Genomic DNA, 16,903 nt, shown 5'->3' on the forward strand with positions numbered 1-16,903 from the left:
GAGTTATTTGGTGATTTTGGGCACGGCTTGCTTGAGAGGGGCAAGTTGCCACTGCCAGAGCGCAGCTCCCAAGTCTGCAGGGCCGTTTCGCTCATTCTGGGCTGGAGAGACAAGGAGGCCTCTGTGTGCTTGTTTCTGGTTTATGTATCCGAAACTTGCCTACCTATAAAATGATTTCGGGGGGATTTTCCTCAGAACTCACTGGCAGTCTGTCGCCGTCCTAAAGTAAAGTTACCATTTTGCGTGTGACGTTATGGTAAAGTTCTTGTGGGCGGACTGCAGAGCCACACGCCTTCTCCTTCTCCTGCCATTTGCACAGAAAGCCGTTTTCCCCTTGCGGAAAGGGATTTGGGGATGGTGCCTCTGTGCCTACGGGTGCGTCCGAGGGTGCAATGGACGGCCTGAGGAGCGGCCTTTCCTCTGAGCGCCCCTTCCCCCAGGCACCTGCCCGGTGGCGTCGCATCCTGGCACTCCCGCTGCACATTTACCTTCTGTCTGGCTCCTGGGGGCAGCTTCCTGGACAGAGGACATCTTCGCCCACACCAACGCATCCTCTCCCACTCTTGTCAGCAGAAGGCGACCTGAAGCCAGCTCAGATCTGATGCTTTCCTGTGCGCAGGCTTGAGCACCTGGAAATGGTAGTGTGTGGCTGGGCACAGTGGCCCATGCCTGTAATCCCAGCACTTTGGGGGGCCAAGGCGGGAGGATCTCTTGAACCCACGAGTTTGAGACCAGCCTGGGCAAGGTAGCAAGACACTGTCTCTACTAAAAATAAAAATCTAGCCAGGCGTAGGGGCCGGAGCCTGTAGTCCCTGCAGCCGAGGCGGGAGAATCGCTGGAGCCGGGGAGTTGGAGCTGCAGAGCTGAGATCACCATTGCACTCCAGCCTCGGCCACAGACGGAGACCCTGTTTCAAGTAAATAAATAAATGCAAGGAGGAAGCGGCAACCCTTTTCTCTCTTAGCACCCTCCGAGTGGGGCTGTACCACAGTGGGGACCGTGAAGCAGGGGACCCGCCTCCGCCATGGAGTGGGCAAAGGTAGATTCAGGTTTTGATGCAGATCCGTCTGTCTCCGACGCTGCCTCTGCGGAACTCCATCGCGGGTTCCCCCGGACTGCACAGGCCTCCCCTGGGCCGGCGGAGCCGCTCCCACCTTCCACCCTTCACCACCCTCCTGCGCCCTGGCAGCGTTCTGGACGCGGGGCATCCATGCTGTCCTGATTTCTCACTTTCCTTTGGCCCATGGGCAGCCCTGGCAGCAGGAAGGAGGACGGAGGAGAAGCAGATTCCTCTCTGCCCTAGGGCCCAGCGTCCTTTGTCGTTCCCAGGCCTGGTGCCCTCGTTCTCCCCTCTGCCCTCTGTCATTAGCCCTGGGGTCCTGCCCAGGCCCTAGGCTTTCCCCTCTCGCCTCCTCCACCTTTGTCAGTATCCCCTCACCAAATCCTATGCCACTCTGTTGGGCTGTGCCCTCTGTTTCCTGCAAGCACTCAAGGCAGACATACATTCACAGCCTTATCACTCACTCACATGATGTCCTCAGCTCTCACTGAGTATTGATACAAAAAGAGCGCATTTGAAAAGGTTTCAACAATCTTTTGTGAAGCTATAATTAAATGCCTCAGGCATCACATTAATCAACATTCTTTTTCCAAGGTACCAAGCTACCAAAGTGATCATATCTTCCATACACAGCAGTGAGTGAGGTGTTACTGGTTAAGCCAACTTATAGCCAAAAACGTGTTCTACAGATGTATTGATTGGCACATATTGTATTTTTGTCAGAAAAATAGAATTATGCTAACCCAATGTGCTTCAGGCTGGCTTCTGGGCACGGGAGAGCCCTGACCTATTGCAGGCACCTGATAGCATCTCCTATTATGCTTGCCTCCTATTCTAGATATTTCATTTTTATTTTGCAACCTGCCTCAAATTATTTTAAGATAAGAGACCTCCCAAAGAAATGGATTAATCCCATCCTGTCTCTTTTTGAGGCAGATTCTTTTTCTGTTGGAGACAATAGTTTTTCCCTCTCCTTCGGCTGTGTTAGAGCAAATGCGATGATTGAAATAGGAAGAATTAATATTCTTTCATGGTCAGAAAGATTAACGCCTAGACTTTTAGTTCCCTGCTCAGAATTTTGGGGCTTTGCAATGAGGTAGAACAATGGACTGATGAAAATGATAATGACTATCAGCTAAAACAACACAACCTTGCTTTTTTCCCCCACCGCACAGAGATTAATGGCTTAAACCAAAATTTGATCATCCAAACGTGTAAGAGTTCTGGACTCTTATTTCAGTGTGTTTTTTATGAGAAAGTGATGCTTGACTGTTAGTAACTTCCTGCTTCTTTTCCCACCGTACCGCCTTCCCCAAGCTCCCACAAAATACCAGCGCTATCCCTCATGTCAGACAGGATTTCAAGTTAACATAAGAGTTGTGATTTTTGGAATGCATTCCTTAGGCTCATTCAAGAGGGTTCAGAAAATCCAGATATGCGTGCCGTTTAGGATATTTAATCTCCGTCCACTGAATCACTATAAAACCAGTGCTTTCTAACTTTTAAAATAAATACTTGGTTTCACATCAAAAAGAAAATATTCCAAATAAATATAATTTGGGTCACAGGACCAACTTAAAACACCAATTATGTTGTTTTTTTAAAAATGTCCTTCCAAATGCTGACTGATGATTCCTACATTCCTAGGGTATGAAGAAGACAGAAATAAAACCTGTCTTTGTTATATAACATGTGGTGCTTAACCCTTACTGAATTATCCTAGAGGCATTTTATAGTTATAGATTTCCTCATGCTGGAGTTGAAGACAACTGGTCAAAGCTTGGGAAGTCCAGGTTCTGCCATGTGAGGTGAAAAATTATTCCACCTTTCTTCCCCTGGTTGAGAACATCATGTAGCATCAGTGGTTTCCCAAATTTTTTAGTGAAAAACTTTTCTTCAAAGAAATCCTTTAAAAATTTGTCAATTAGAAAAACTAACTAATTTAAAAATACTTATGGAAGCCAAATACATACAACTGATATATTTGGATTCTCTATGATTTTAACAGACTTATGAACCAAGAGTACATCACACTCCCCTAACACACTCCATCCTGCCTTCTGCTCCTACCACATCATCTGAAAATTTTGAGGGTCTGTGGACCAGAAGATGGATCTCATATTTCCAGATGTCTGTTGCTTTTGTTGAAGATACCTATCAAACATATACAACTAGTTTAGGAGGCAAAACCGTGTTTAATAATATGCAATACATCTACTATGAGAATGAATTGCTGAATGATGTTGTAAGAATAATAAGTGCCTCTATCTAAGTGAAACTGCAAAGCTATGTTTTAAGAATGGTAAGAACCTGGGACTAACCATACTGTTGTTGTTGCTCCATCACAGACAAGAACTTGATCAGGAAGGTTGGAGTGGGGAAACTTTACATTCCGTCTCACTTTAATTTTCACAGTGATCCTTTCAGATAATGGTATGGCTTCCTTAAATTGAGGTTCAGAGAATTTGACAGCTTGCTCAAAGTTAAATATCCAATTAAGAGACAGTTACCATCTTCCCAGATTTTCTCACTCTAATCTCTGGGCCCTTGGTCTGTTTTCTATAGTGGTCATGAAGACTGAGACTTTTGAGGGAAATTGATTGAAATATCCAGATTGATGAATGGGCTGTGCCTGGATTTACCATTGCATTGAATTTTGTGGTCTTTACTTTGAAGGGTGTTACTGACCAGTTGCTTGCTGCTACTCATTTTTAAATATAGAGCTTTTATTTTTCTATCAAATAAAGTTACCCAACTAGTAAGGGTCAAACAGTCATCCAAGTTATTCTTGCTGTTACAACTTAAAATAGAATAAAGAGCTCTCTGTGTTCAACAAAAATACCCTCATGAAAATGGTCGAATGAGGGAGGGTGTCCTGGCAGAATATATATTTTTAATTTTTTGCAGTGTTTTGTCTTTCTTTCTCTAATACTTTAGGCTGTATTTGACATCATAAGTAAAAGGGGAAAACTATATTGAATAATTTTGATTCGGGGATGTGAATTATTTAAAAACTTTGTAAATGTGAGTAATAAATTACAACCCTGTGTTGATTGAATGGCAAGTTTCTTTTTCTGTTGTTGTTTTTTTGTTTGTTTTGTTTGTTTGTTTGTTTGAGACAGAGTCTCACTCTGTTGCCCAGGCTGGCGTGCAGTGGCATGATCTTGGCCCACTGCAACCTTTGCCTCCTGGGTTTAAGTGATTCTCCTGCCTCAGCCTCCCAAGTAGCTGGGATTACAGGTGCATGCCACCATGCCCAGCTAATTTTTGTATTTTTAGCAGAGGCAGGGTTTCACCATGTTGTCCAGGCTGGTCTCAAACTCCTGACCTCAAGTGATCTGCCCACCTCAGCCTCCCAAAGTGCTGGGATTACAAGCATAAGCCACTGTGCCCGATCTGAATAACAACTTTCTTAGACACTGTCGTGACTTACAGCTGGAATGATTAGAACAAAACTTGTATTCTCTTCCAACCTGTTTCCCCAGTGACATTAGAGAACACAGAATCAGCAGGTATTTTTATGAGGCTTTCGTATCAGAGGTCAAAATCTACATTTCTGATAAGGTTCTTAATGAGCCAGTGAGAGCAGCTGTCAGAGGGATCATTATGCCTCCTGGCCTTAACCCATATAATTTGTGTAGTTTTTCAAAGTGAGGACCATAAACCATTTGTTTCAGATTTAGCTGTGGCGCATAATGAAAATTTGGATTCCTGAGCCCCACCACAGACCTAGAGAATCAGAATTTGGTGTTATCGAGTGTTGGAATTCTCAATGACCACCCTAAGTGATTCTTGGCCATCTGAAGCTTGAGAAAAAGATTGTGTGGAAGTTAGGCAGAACTGGTCTCAAATTCTCATAGCTAATAGCTATATGATCTCTGGAAAACTTCTTTTTCTTATTTTTGTTTTGTTTTGTTTAAATTAGGGTCTCGCTATATTGCTCAGGCTGGTCTTGAACTCCTGGCCTCAAGTGATCTTCCCGCCTCAGCAGAAAGCTTCTTGATATCAACTTTGTGGGGTTGATCAGTACCTGGTATATCATTACGATCTAGAAGAAATGAGCTATGACTACTTGAGGATAAAGATCAAGACAATAGAGCAATGCTTAGCATATTGCAGGCACAGTAAATATTACAGATACTCTCAATAGTGTGCAGAAAAGGCACTTTTTCTTAGAGTTTAAACAAGAGATAAGACCCGTCCAAGAACAGGGGCATGGGTGTAGCAACGACTAGGAACAAGGAATAGCACCAAAGGAGGCTCATGTGCATTAGGAACAGTGTGATCTGAGGAGCCTGAGAGCACATACTGCACCATAAGATATTTCTCACTTTGTCATAGGGACTGCTGTGGGTTGAATGTGTTCCCTAAAAAGTCATGTGTTGGAAACGTGGTCCCCTGTGCAGCAGTAATAAGAAGTGGAATCTCTGGGAAATCATTGGGTCATGGGGGCCCTGTCCTCAGGAAAGGATTAATCTATTAATGAATTCATGGATTCATGAGTTACTGAGGGAATGGGTTAGTTATCGTGAGACTGGGTCAGTTATAAAAGCCAGTTTGGCTTATAAGCCCCCTCACCATGTGATGCCCTGTGCTATCTCAGGAGTTGGCAGAGAGTCCCTACCAGCAAGAAGGCCCTCACTAGATGCAGTCCCTTGACCTTGGATTTCACAGCCTCCAGAACAATAAGAGAGAAGTTTTTTTTATATTCATAAATTACCTGGTCTCAGGTATTTGGTTATAGCAACAACAACAACAACAATGAAAAAAATGAACTGAGACAGAGACTAATTTATTCCTTGAGATTCATTACTGTAGGTACAAAACTACTAAATTTAAATAATGAGATTCAGAAAATATAATTAAGTATAGAGTTTATTGAAGCACAAAGCTTGAGGATGGCTACTGGGAACACCAATTCCAAGTGAATGGAGTCAGCATTTCAAAGTGGGGAGTCATATAGGCAGAGACAGAGAAACTGTAGAATTAAAACATTTTCAATACAAGATCAGTACCTATGTTACAGCAAGTAATTTGATTGCTTACCGATTGCTGCATCCCCAGGAAGATTACTGATTACTCCGTGACGAGGGGCGGTGGTCTGAGGAGGTCTTATCTCTGGTGCCTTTTTGTCTTCCTATTTACAGGAAAAAAGTGCAGAAGTTGTAGCTGCGTGGCACATGACTCAAGCTACATAGCCACGTTCCTTTCAAAGCTCAGAATAATGTAAAGTTCCAACAGCTTTAAGTTTGAATTATTTAATTAGACAAAACCTCTTCGGGGATAAGACTTCTTGCAGCCCATTAACCCCTAACCTCCATCCTAACTACTTTTCATCTGTGCAGGGAACGCTGAGTGGCAGAACCCTGCTAGGTGGGAGAAGATGGGAGGGCAGGACAGAGCCAGCCTGGTCTTTGCCCACTCACATTTTTGTCTGGGCCTTGCTTCATTTCATCTGTTAAATTTGTTCTACTCAATAAAAAACTGAACAGAGAACCAACAGGCAAACTTAAATAAAATATTAAGCTGAGGTTGTAATATAAAGTTAAACTTCAGCCATGAAAAGTTCTTTTTATTTTGATATGGAGTATTGTACATTACAAAGAGAGACAGCAACACAAAACACAAATAGAGTTGAACACACCTTTTTCTCAGTCCTTCATGATCAAATATATAATAAGTACCTCTACAGAATATTTGAGTGAGATAAGGTTTATCAAGTATCTAAAATACACTGAAATGTATACCTTACAAACAGACACTGGATTTTCCAAGCATTGGAACGTTGATAAAAACTAGTAATATGTTATATTACAAACAAACAGAAAATAAGAGTAAAAATTACATATCTCTGGCTATGAAATAATATTATAAATAAGTACCAACTGTAAAAACAAAATAGTAAAATCTCACTCATTTTGAAACTATAAAAACAGCTTAAAAACAACCTTAGGACCGGAAAGGAAGCCAAGTTTGAAACTGCAGAATATTTTGAAAATAATGATAATATGAACATTCCAAATGAAAATTCATGACTTATTTCCAAACCTTATTTCTCAGAGGAAAATATAATTTAAAATAAAACTTAGCTTGTAAAAAAGTAGTAGAAAACAAACCTAGGAAAAGCAGAAGGGAAAAATTAATAAAGTTGCATATTGTAAGTCAGAAACAAAAAAAAAAAACACCAGAATTGACACATATATTAAGGGCTATACATTTAAATGAAAAATAAATAATAATTCTAATAAAATTCAGTAGATAGCTAAATCAAGAGGTAAATAAAAAGAGATTAAGAAGGCCAAATTAGAAATGAGAAGGGAAAAAGAACCAGATCTGAGAAAATTAAAATATTTGTAAAAGAATACTTCAAATAAATCTGTACTAGACAAGATTAAATCTAGGATAAAATGAAAGTATAACCACACAACTGATGAAATTGAGAGAGAGACCAAAAGATTTACTCATTTTCAAAACTTTTTGTAAGAAAGTTTTTCCAAACTTAGAAGAAACAGATGAATTTTTCTTTTATTTTGATTGTTTGCGAGTTTTCTAATTACTCTTATGACACCTAAATAAAAGCTTTACTAAAACCAGATAAAGGTAGTACACAATAGAAAGACTGTAGATAAGTATCACTTATAAATATTGATGGCAAATAAATAAAACATTAAGAAATGGATCTGGCAGCACAATGAAAGAATACATAATAAGGATAGTAATGGACTATAACTCATTGGGGGTAAAAGGAATTCATGTGTTCACGGAACAGAAGGACGGGGCAAAGAAGGAAGAAAAGCAAGAGGAGGAGCTAAGAAGAGGCAAAAGCTCTTCCCTATAGTAAAATGCCAACCAATAAATATAAAAAAGAAATCACAGAGTTTGAAATACTATGTTACTACCAGCATAGTAATGTTCGATACAGGCAAAAATCATTAAGAGATTCTAAAATTCATGGGTAAAATTTAGAGAAGAAAAAGATACTTTGTAATCTTGGGTACTGGCCCACCTCTACAGCTTACTTATTAATTACAAAAAAGAAAATGTTAATTTAACCTCAGAGGCATCCTAGTGTCTAGGTTCACATAACCAAGAATGGATAGACTGACATCCGGCGTCTCTGGATATGTGGGATGCGCGGAAAGGACATGGCATCAATTCTACTGTATTCCTGCTAAAAATGCATAAGCTGAATCTAATCATTAGGAATGGAAAGGATTTGAGGGACAATCTCTAAGTTATTGACCTGTATTACTCAAAATTTCACTGTCATGAAAGAAAAATAAATCCTGAGAAATGTGTCCACATTAAAACAGGCTAAAGGGACAAGACAACTAAATTTAATGCACCAGCTTGGGTTGGATCCTGGATCAGAAGAATAAAAGCTGTAAAAAACATTGTGGGGACAATGGCAAAATTTAAATGGAGACTGTCGTTTAGACAATAGCATTGAGTCAATATTAACAATTTCCTAATTTGATAATTGCCCCTGTGATTGCATAAGAGAATAATCTGGTTTTTAGTACATAGATGTTGAAGCATTTACAGGATTAGGTTAATGATACCTGCAACTGCCTCTCTAATAGTTCAGTAAATATAAGTCTAAGCAGCAGGGAATGAATATAGTAAGAGGTTAACAGTTGATAAATTTAGGTAAAGAATTTTTAGGCACTTACCTAGATCATAAAGACAGAGAGTAGAATGGTAGTTGCCAAGAGGCTACAGAGAGGGCTGAGTGGGGAGTTAGTGTTTAATGGGCACAGGTTTCAGTTTTGCAAACTGAGTAGTTCTGGAGATGGATGGTGGTGATGGTTGCGTAACAATGTAAATTTTTTTATATGAATTTTATAACTTTATAAATTTATAACTTTAATAGAATCTTATTTTTCAGAAATATTTTGTTAAAAAATAAAAATTATTAATCATTCTAAGAAGTTGAAGATGGTTTAACATTAGGACTGACTAAAATAGTGCACAGTATGAAGGACTCCGAAGAAGAGACACTGTATGTTCATCTCTATAGTTTGCAAAGTAACATTTCACAAAAATTTCACAAGTATTTTTAATCTAAAAATAATCACTATATATTTATATATACATATATATATATATACACACACACATAATATATATTTGGATCAATTGATCCAACAGCTAAAAGTTAGAAATAACCTATGTCCATCAATGGATGAATGCATAAGCAAAATATGATATATCTATACAATGGAATATTACTCAGCCTTTTAAAGGAGGTTCTAACATGCTACCACATGGAAGAACCCTGAGTGCCTTGCAGGAAGATAAAATATCTTTTCCTTCTTCCCTTCTGAGTTCTTGCTGGGGGAGCCTTATAACAACAGCAACAACAACTCACTCAGAATCTCACATCAAATTGCAAGTCCCATGTGTCAGGGGAGGGCTCTGGTAGGAGGTGGTTGGATCACGGGGGCGGATTTCTCCCTTGCTGTTCTTGTGATAGTGAATGAGTTCTCCTAAGATCTGATGGTTTGAAAGTGTGGCCCATCACCCTTCACGCTCCCTCTTTCTCTTTTGCTTGGCTGTGGTAAGACGTGCTTGCTTCCCCTTTGCCTTCTGGCATGATTCTAAGTTTCCTGAGGCCTCCCCAGCCATGTGGAACTGTGAATCAATTAAACCTATTTTCTTTATAAATTACCCAGTCTCAGGTAATTCTTTGTAGCAGGGTGAGAACAGACTAACACAGCAGGTAAGGCTCCTGCTTTCCTCCAAGTCTAGGAAAGAAGCTCCTGCTTGCAAGTCTTATGACCTGCTTAAGGGGAAAGCCAGAAGGACCTTCCCACACATGCTGTTTCTCAAATTCCCTCTGCTTAAAAAATTCACTATGTCAAGTTGCCACATTTTGGGTAGCATATCCTGAAAACCTTTATTAGATTAAGTGAATTAACCTTGTCACAAAAAGAAAAATACTATATGAATCCACTCATATGAGGCACTTACCTGGAGTAGGTAAACTCATAAAGACAGAGAGTAGAATGGTAGTTGCCAAGAGGCTACGGAGAGGGCTGAGTGGGGAGTTAGTGTTTAATGGGCACAGGTTTCAGTTTTGCAAACTGAGTAGTTCTGGAGATGGATGGTGGTGATGGTTGCGTAACAATGTAAATGTATTTAATACCACTGAACTGTACACTGTAGGGGGGAAAAATGTTTCCTTCCACTCTTTTAGGTTCTCAACTAGGGCCTCTCTGACAAAACACTGATTAACAAGGGAAAAACAAACAGAAGTTTATGAACGTGTGTACTTCATGAATAGGTGGGGAAGACCTGGGGAATGAGTAAGCCACCGAGTGACTTAAAATTCAGGCTTAAATGTCATCTTCAGCTAGGAACAAGAAAGAAGCATGTGAGGAATCCCCGTTATGGGGAGGTGATTGGGAAAGGTGAGGTAAACAAGGGCAAGGCTTGTTCTGTAGATTTCAGTCCTTGCTTTCTCCGTTGATGAGTCTCTTGCACTTGAGAGTCATTCCTGCCTTCCTGGCACAGAGAGAGACACTCCTACAATAGGAGATCCCTTTAGTAAATGTAAACTTACCTAACAAAAGGGTAACTTTTACTCTCTTTTCTGAGTTTCTTCTATACCTGCAGTTTCTCACAATAATTGGCTCACAATAGTCCTCATGCCAAAGAGGCATGTTTGGGGGTGCCGTATTCTAGTCTCCTACAATACGCAGTAATGGTCAAGATGGTAAGTTTTACGTCATGTATATTTTACCACAACGAAAACGAAGAATCAAGTGATGCAAAACAATGTCCCTCCTCACCCAAAATCTATTAACTTGAGCAGGAAGATTGATCAGTTTGTGACATGAATCTGAGGGAATGTAGAGTAGTGTGGGAAATCAGAAGCCACATTCATGGGGAAATCTCTTATAAAAGAAAGAACATCCAACTGTGAAAATGAATAAAATTAAAAGGTGATGCGGGGTTTTGCTATGTTGGCCAAGCTGGTCTTGAACTCCTGACCTCAGGTGATCTGCCTGCCTCAGCCTCCCAAAGTGCTGGGATTACATGTGTGAGCCACCACGGCCAGCTGACCTTTGTTATAGATTAACTGCTTCTTCTGTTGTCCTGTACCTAACTCAGACCAGATGGCACACAAGATCCATGACTGTTACATCTTCAGTGTGGAACATTCAATATACCTTTCCCCAAAGAAAAAGACCACCTCAACCAATCAGATCGTTGTAACCAGGCACTCAGCCTTGTTTAGAAAGATGTTGAAATTCTGTTTAACTTCCCTAGCTCTTGTCTGTATAAACGACTCCAAACTTTGGAACACTGAGTTCTATTCTTTGGAGTCTGTGCTTCCCAGGAGGCTGTCCTTAAGCTTTGTATTCCAATAAATTCCACATTTGATTATATTTTCTGAATCTTATTATTTAAGGTTGATGCAGGAAACAGATGGAGGGGCAGAACTCGATATTCATCTCATTAGATCTAAACAAGCCACACGGTGGCCATGATCTGTGACATAAAGAGGGTATATTTTATGGAACTGGACAGCTTTCAGAAGCACAAGCAACCTCTTCAAAATGTGATTTACTGAAACGTCCTTGAAGGAGAGAATAGGAATGAGGCGGGCAAAGGAAGCAGAAGCCATTGTGAACTGCCCTAGAGAAACCCTGGGCATCTTTTTGTTGGGCAAAGGGGTGGAGGCTGAAACGGAGAATAGCATCTAACATTTTATTTGACTGAAATAAACAGCTGGTTTTTTTCTTGCATATGTGAGATGGTGAAAAGATTCTTGACAGATAAGGATTGGGGCAATGTTGGTATGAGTTCAGCTTTTTAATTTGTTCTTTAAAAGTGGCCATCAAGATGTGGGTGTAAGGTATTTCACAGTGATTTGCATTCATTCTCATTGCTATCACCATCAAGGCCCAGTTACTCAATATCCAAGGTTGTTTTTGTTGTAATTCAACCAAAATAAATACAAGTAGCAGAGCTTTCCATGCTTCCTGGGAATATTGTGTGGGTGCACCTCAGTGAATGCCGACTGCTTTCAAATAAGATGTGCCAACCGAAGGAGCCCAGTTTCCACTCCAAACCTGCATGGCCAAGATGCAAAGCAAGGCACTAGCTGGCTTGCGGGAGTCATGCCTGAGAGAACGAGTTGTATATAAAACTCTGCTGAGGCTGAAAATAGCACAGATATGAAAGACAGAAGCAAAAGAGATCGGGTCTCCTAAAGTGCCAGATGCCCAGGTCACTTCTATGTGGATGACTCACAGTCACACAGAGTAGCAGCGTGCTGGGATCTCTGAGGAAAGCTGACTGACCACAGAGAAGGAAAAGCAAAGCGATTCCGCAGAGAATTGAACCAAATACAAATTTGCCTTTGTTTTTCATCCCACTGAATTTCCTCTTCACCCATGAGGTTTATAGCTATTTTCACATGACCATCCAATGAAAGGAAAATAAATCTGATCCTATTCCATCTACTCGAAATGCCTTGTCCTTAGGTCACTCAGCTTGATCCTGGTAATAAAATCACATAGAATGAAATACATTTTAAGGCGAAAATGTGTATGGCTAATTAGGATATTTATGTATTGATAAGATAAAGATAGATAAGATGCTGGGAGGATAAAATAATTATCAATCTTACAACATGGTGTCAAAGTATATGGTATATGGTCAAAGTATATAGTGTAAAACTACAAAACTGCTAGGTAAAAATTACAAAATTATAATGAAAGAACTTGTACCTCTTTCAATCATGGGTAGAAAAGGCAGCAAAAAAGTTAATGGGAATTTAGAAGATTTAGGTAATGTAATAATGTTGATTTGGTAAGTGTATAAGCCTGAAACTAACAGAGAATATAAAACCTCATTGATGCCACTGAATTGTGAAATGTACACATAAAAATGCTTAAAATGGCAAATTTTATTATATATATCTATATATTTTATCACTATAGGGGATAAAAAATATTTTTTTCTCATTGATTGCTAGGTTTATGCCTGAGGCCCCTCTAATAAAAGGAAGATTAACAAGAGATAAACACAAAAATTTATTTCATAAAAGTTTTATTTGATATAGGAACCTTCACAAGAAAATGAAGACCCAAAGAAACAGGTAAACCCGTATGCTTTTATGCTCATGTTTGATGAAGAGGTGGATGCTTGTGAAAAAGTATGATTTAAAAAAGGGGGTGTGATCTCATGTAATAAACAAGAAAACTTAGCACAGCCTGTCTGTGCAGATTCTTCTGTGTGGCCCTGTGTCCTCAGATATAAAAATGTTCCTTTCCTCCAAGTAAGGAGAGAGCACCTCAAATCGGGGTCCTATGACCTGCTTCAGGGGAAGAGTGAGAGAGGTCAGAGAGTGACCGTCCTGGAATTTGTGACTTGTTTTCAGGGAGAAGGAGAAGGGGAAGGTGAGTGTGCTCTTCCTGCTTCTGCTGTTTTCTCAAATGCCAGGTATCATATTTTGGGGTAGTGTATAATGAACCCCGATATGACAATAACAACAACAAAAATGCATGTGGAACAGAATGCCACAAGCTAGAATAGACTCAATAAGTACCAACCAAAGAGCTGATATTAGCTACCGATTACATTAGTTGACCTTACACAATACAATTTGAAGTGAACCATAAAATGAGTAGCCAATAAAATCTACATCTACCCTCAGAATGTTTGGAAACTAAGAAACATACTTAAAATAATTTTAAAAAATTAAAAAATTGTTGTATTTCGAGGATTGGTTTCAAGATTTAGAGCTCCTCTTAGCAGTTGTTGTAGTACTGGTTTAGTAGTAGGAAATGTTTTCAGCATTTGTTTGTCTGGAAAAGACTGTGTCTTTCCTTCATTTATGAAGCTTAGTTTCACTGGATACAAAATTCTTCCCTGATAGTTGTTTTGTTTAAGGAGGCTAAAAATATGACCCCAATCTCTTCTAGTTTCTAGGGTTTCTGCTGAGAAATCTGATATTACTCTGATAGGTTTTCTGATGCTTTTGCCTCACAGCTCTTAAGATTCTTTCCTTTGTTTTGACTTTAGATAACCTGATGACTATGTGCTCAGGTAATGATTTTTTAGTGATGAATTGTCCAGGTGCTCTTTGAGCTTCTTATGTTTGAATGTCTAGATCTCTAGCAAAACTGGGGACATTTTCCTCAATTATTCCCTCAAATACGTTTTCCAAACTTTTAGATTTCTCTTCTTCTTCAGGAACACCAATTATTCTTAGGTTTGGACATTTAACACAGTCCCAAACTTCTTAGAGATCTTGTTCATGTTTTTAAATTCTTTTGTCTTTGATGGGTTGGGTTAATTCGAAAGCCTTGTCTTCAGGCTGTGCAGTTCTTTCTTCTGCTTGTTTGATTCTATTGCTGAGACTTTTCAGTGCATTTATGTTTCTGTAAGTGTGTTCTTGATTTCCAGAAGTTGTGTTTTTTATTTATGCTATTTCACTGAAGATTTTTCCTTTCATAACTTGTATAGTGTTCATGACTTCTTTAAGTTGGACTTCACCTTTCTCTGGTGCTTCCTTGATTAGCCTAATAATTGACCTTTTAAATTCCTTTTCTGGCATTTCAGAGATTTCTTCCTCTTTTTGGATCCATTACTGGTGAGCTGGTGTGATCTTTTGGGCAATTCAGAAATTTCTTCCTCTGGTTTGGATCCATTGCTGATGAGCTGGTGTGATCGTTTGGGGGTGTTAAAGAATCTTGTCTTGTCATTTACTAGAATTGTTTTTCTGTTTCCTTCTCACTTGGGTAGGTTGTGTTAGATGGAAGATCTGGGACTCAAAGGCTGCTGTTCAAATTCTTTTGTCCCATGGGGTGATCCCTTGATATGGTGTTCTTCCTTTTACCCTAGACATGGGGCTTCCTGAGAGCCAAACTGCAGTGATTGTTTTTGTTCTTCTGGTTCTAGCCACCTAATGGAGCTACCAGGTTCTGGGCTGGTACTGGGGAGTGTCTGCAAAGACTCCTGTGATGTGATTCATCTTCAAATCTTTCAGTGGTGGATACCAGCACCTGCTCTGGTGGAGGTAGCAGGGGAGTGAAGTGGAATCCATTAAGATCCTTGGTTGTATTTTTGTTGAGTGAGCTGGTTTTGTGTTGGTTGGCCTCCAGCCAGGAGGTGGTGCTTTCAAGAGTGCATCAGCTGTGGTCCTATAGGGAGGATGCAAACTTGCCCTAGGGGCACCTGGTTAAGTATTCAGGTTTCTCAGGCACTGGGCAGGGCCATAGAGCTCCCAAGAGATTATGTCCTTTGTCTTAGGCAACCAGAGCGGGTAGAGAAAGACTACCAGGTGGGGGCAGTGATAGGTATTTCTGAGCTCAGACTCTCCCTGGACAGGGCTTGCCATGGCTGCTGTGGGGGATGGGGGTGGAGTTCCCAGGTCAATGGAGTTATGTTATGTTCCCAGGGGGATTATGGCAGCCTCTGCTGAGTTATGGGGATCACCAGTGAAGTGGTCATAGACTTCTCTTGCTCCCATGTAGCCCACAGTCCTAAAGGCTGATCTCACTCCCAGCATGCCCCCACAATAGCCCTGAGTCTATTTCCAGGAAGCCGATGACCAGGGCTGAGAACTTGCCACAGACCACCAGTCACTCCACCGAGAAAGCAAGCAGACTCTCAGTTTTTTAGCATCTCAGGGAGACTGCAGCCACAGTCCATTTCCTTCAAAGGGTCTGTGGATTCTCTCAGCTTTCCTGGTATGTTCCTGTGGTAGTTCTTGGAGCAAAAGTTCATGATGTGAGTCTCCATATGCTGTTCTGTCTGTTTGAGCATGAGCTGCAAGCTAGCCCTGCCTCCTATCTGCCATCTTTATCCAACCTTCTCTACTGTTCCATTTTCATTTGTTTCAAGATAATTTTTGATTTCCCTTTTGATTTTTTTCTTTGTCTTATTGGTTGTTTTGGAGTGTGTTGTTTAATATCCACCTATTTGTGAATTTTTAAATTTTTCTCTTGTTATTGATTCTAGTTTCAGATCATTGTGGTCAGAAAAGAAACCTGATATAATTTCAATCATCTTAAATTTGTTAAGATTGATTTTGTCATCTAACACTTGATCTATCCTTAAGAATGTTTCATGTGTACTTGAGAAGAATTTGTATTCTGCTGCTGTTGAATGAAATGTTCTGTATATATCTGTTAGGATCCATTTGGTTTAACGTATTGTTAAAATCAAATGTTTCCTTATTCATTTTCTGTCTGGTTGGTCTATCCATTGTTGAAAATTGGGTATTGAAGTCCCTACTATTATTGTATTGTCATTTCTTCCTTCAGTTATGCTAACATTTGTATCATATATTTATATGCGCTAATGTTGGATGCATATATGTTTACAATTTTCATATCCTACTGATGAATTCACCCTTGATTATTATATAATGACCTTCTTTGTCCCTTGTGACTGTTTTTGACTTAAGGTTTATTTTGTCTGCAATAAGCACAGCCATCTCTACTCTCTTTTGTTTACAATTTACATGGAATATTTTTCTCTATCCTTTCACTTTCCTTTTAAAAATATTTATTTTAAAAATATTTGTAGAGATGGGAGTCTTTCTTTGTTGCCCAGGCTGGTCTCAAACTCCTGAGCTTAAACAATCCCCTGACCTTGGCCCTCCCAAAGTGCTGGGATTACAAGCATGAGCCAACTCACCTGGCCCATTCCTTCATTTTCAGCTTATTTGTTCTTTTTTTTTTTAATTATACTTTAAGTTCTAGGGTACATGTGCACAACATGCAGGTTTGTTACATGTGTATACATGTGCCATGTTGGTGTGCTGCACCCATTAACTCGTCATTTCCATTAGGTATATCTCCTAATGCTATCCCTCCCGCC

Source organism: Colobus angolensis, unplaced genomic scaffold (genome assembly GCF_000951035.1).
Source record: "Colobus angolensis palliatus isolate OR3802 unplaced genomic scaffold, Cang.pa_1.0 Scaffold155, whole genome shotgun sequence".
Lineage (NCBI taxonomy): Eukaryota > Metazoa > Chordata > Mammalia > Primates > Cercopithecidae > Colobus > Colobus angolensis.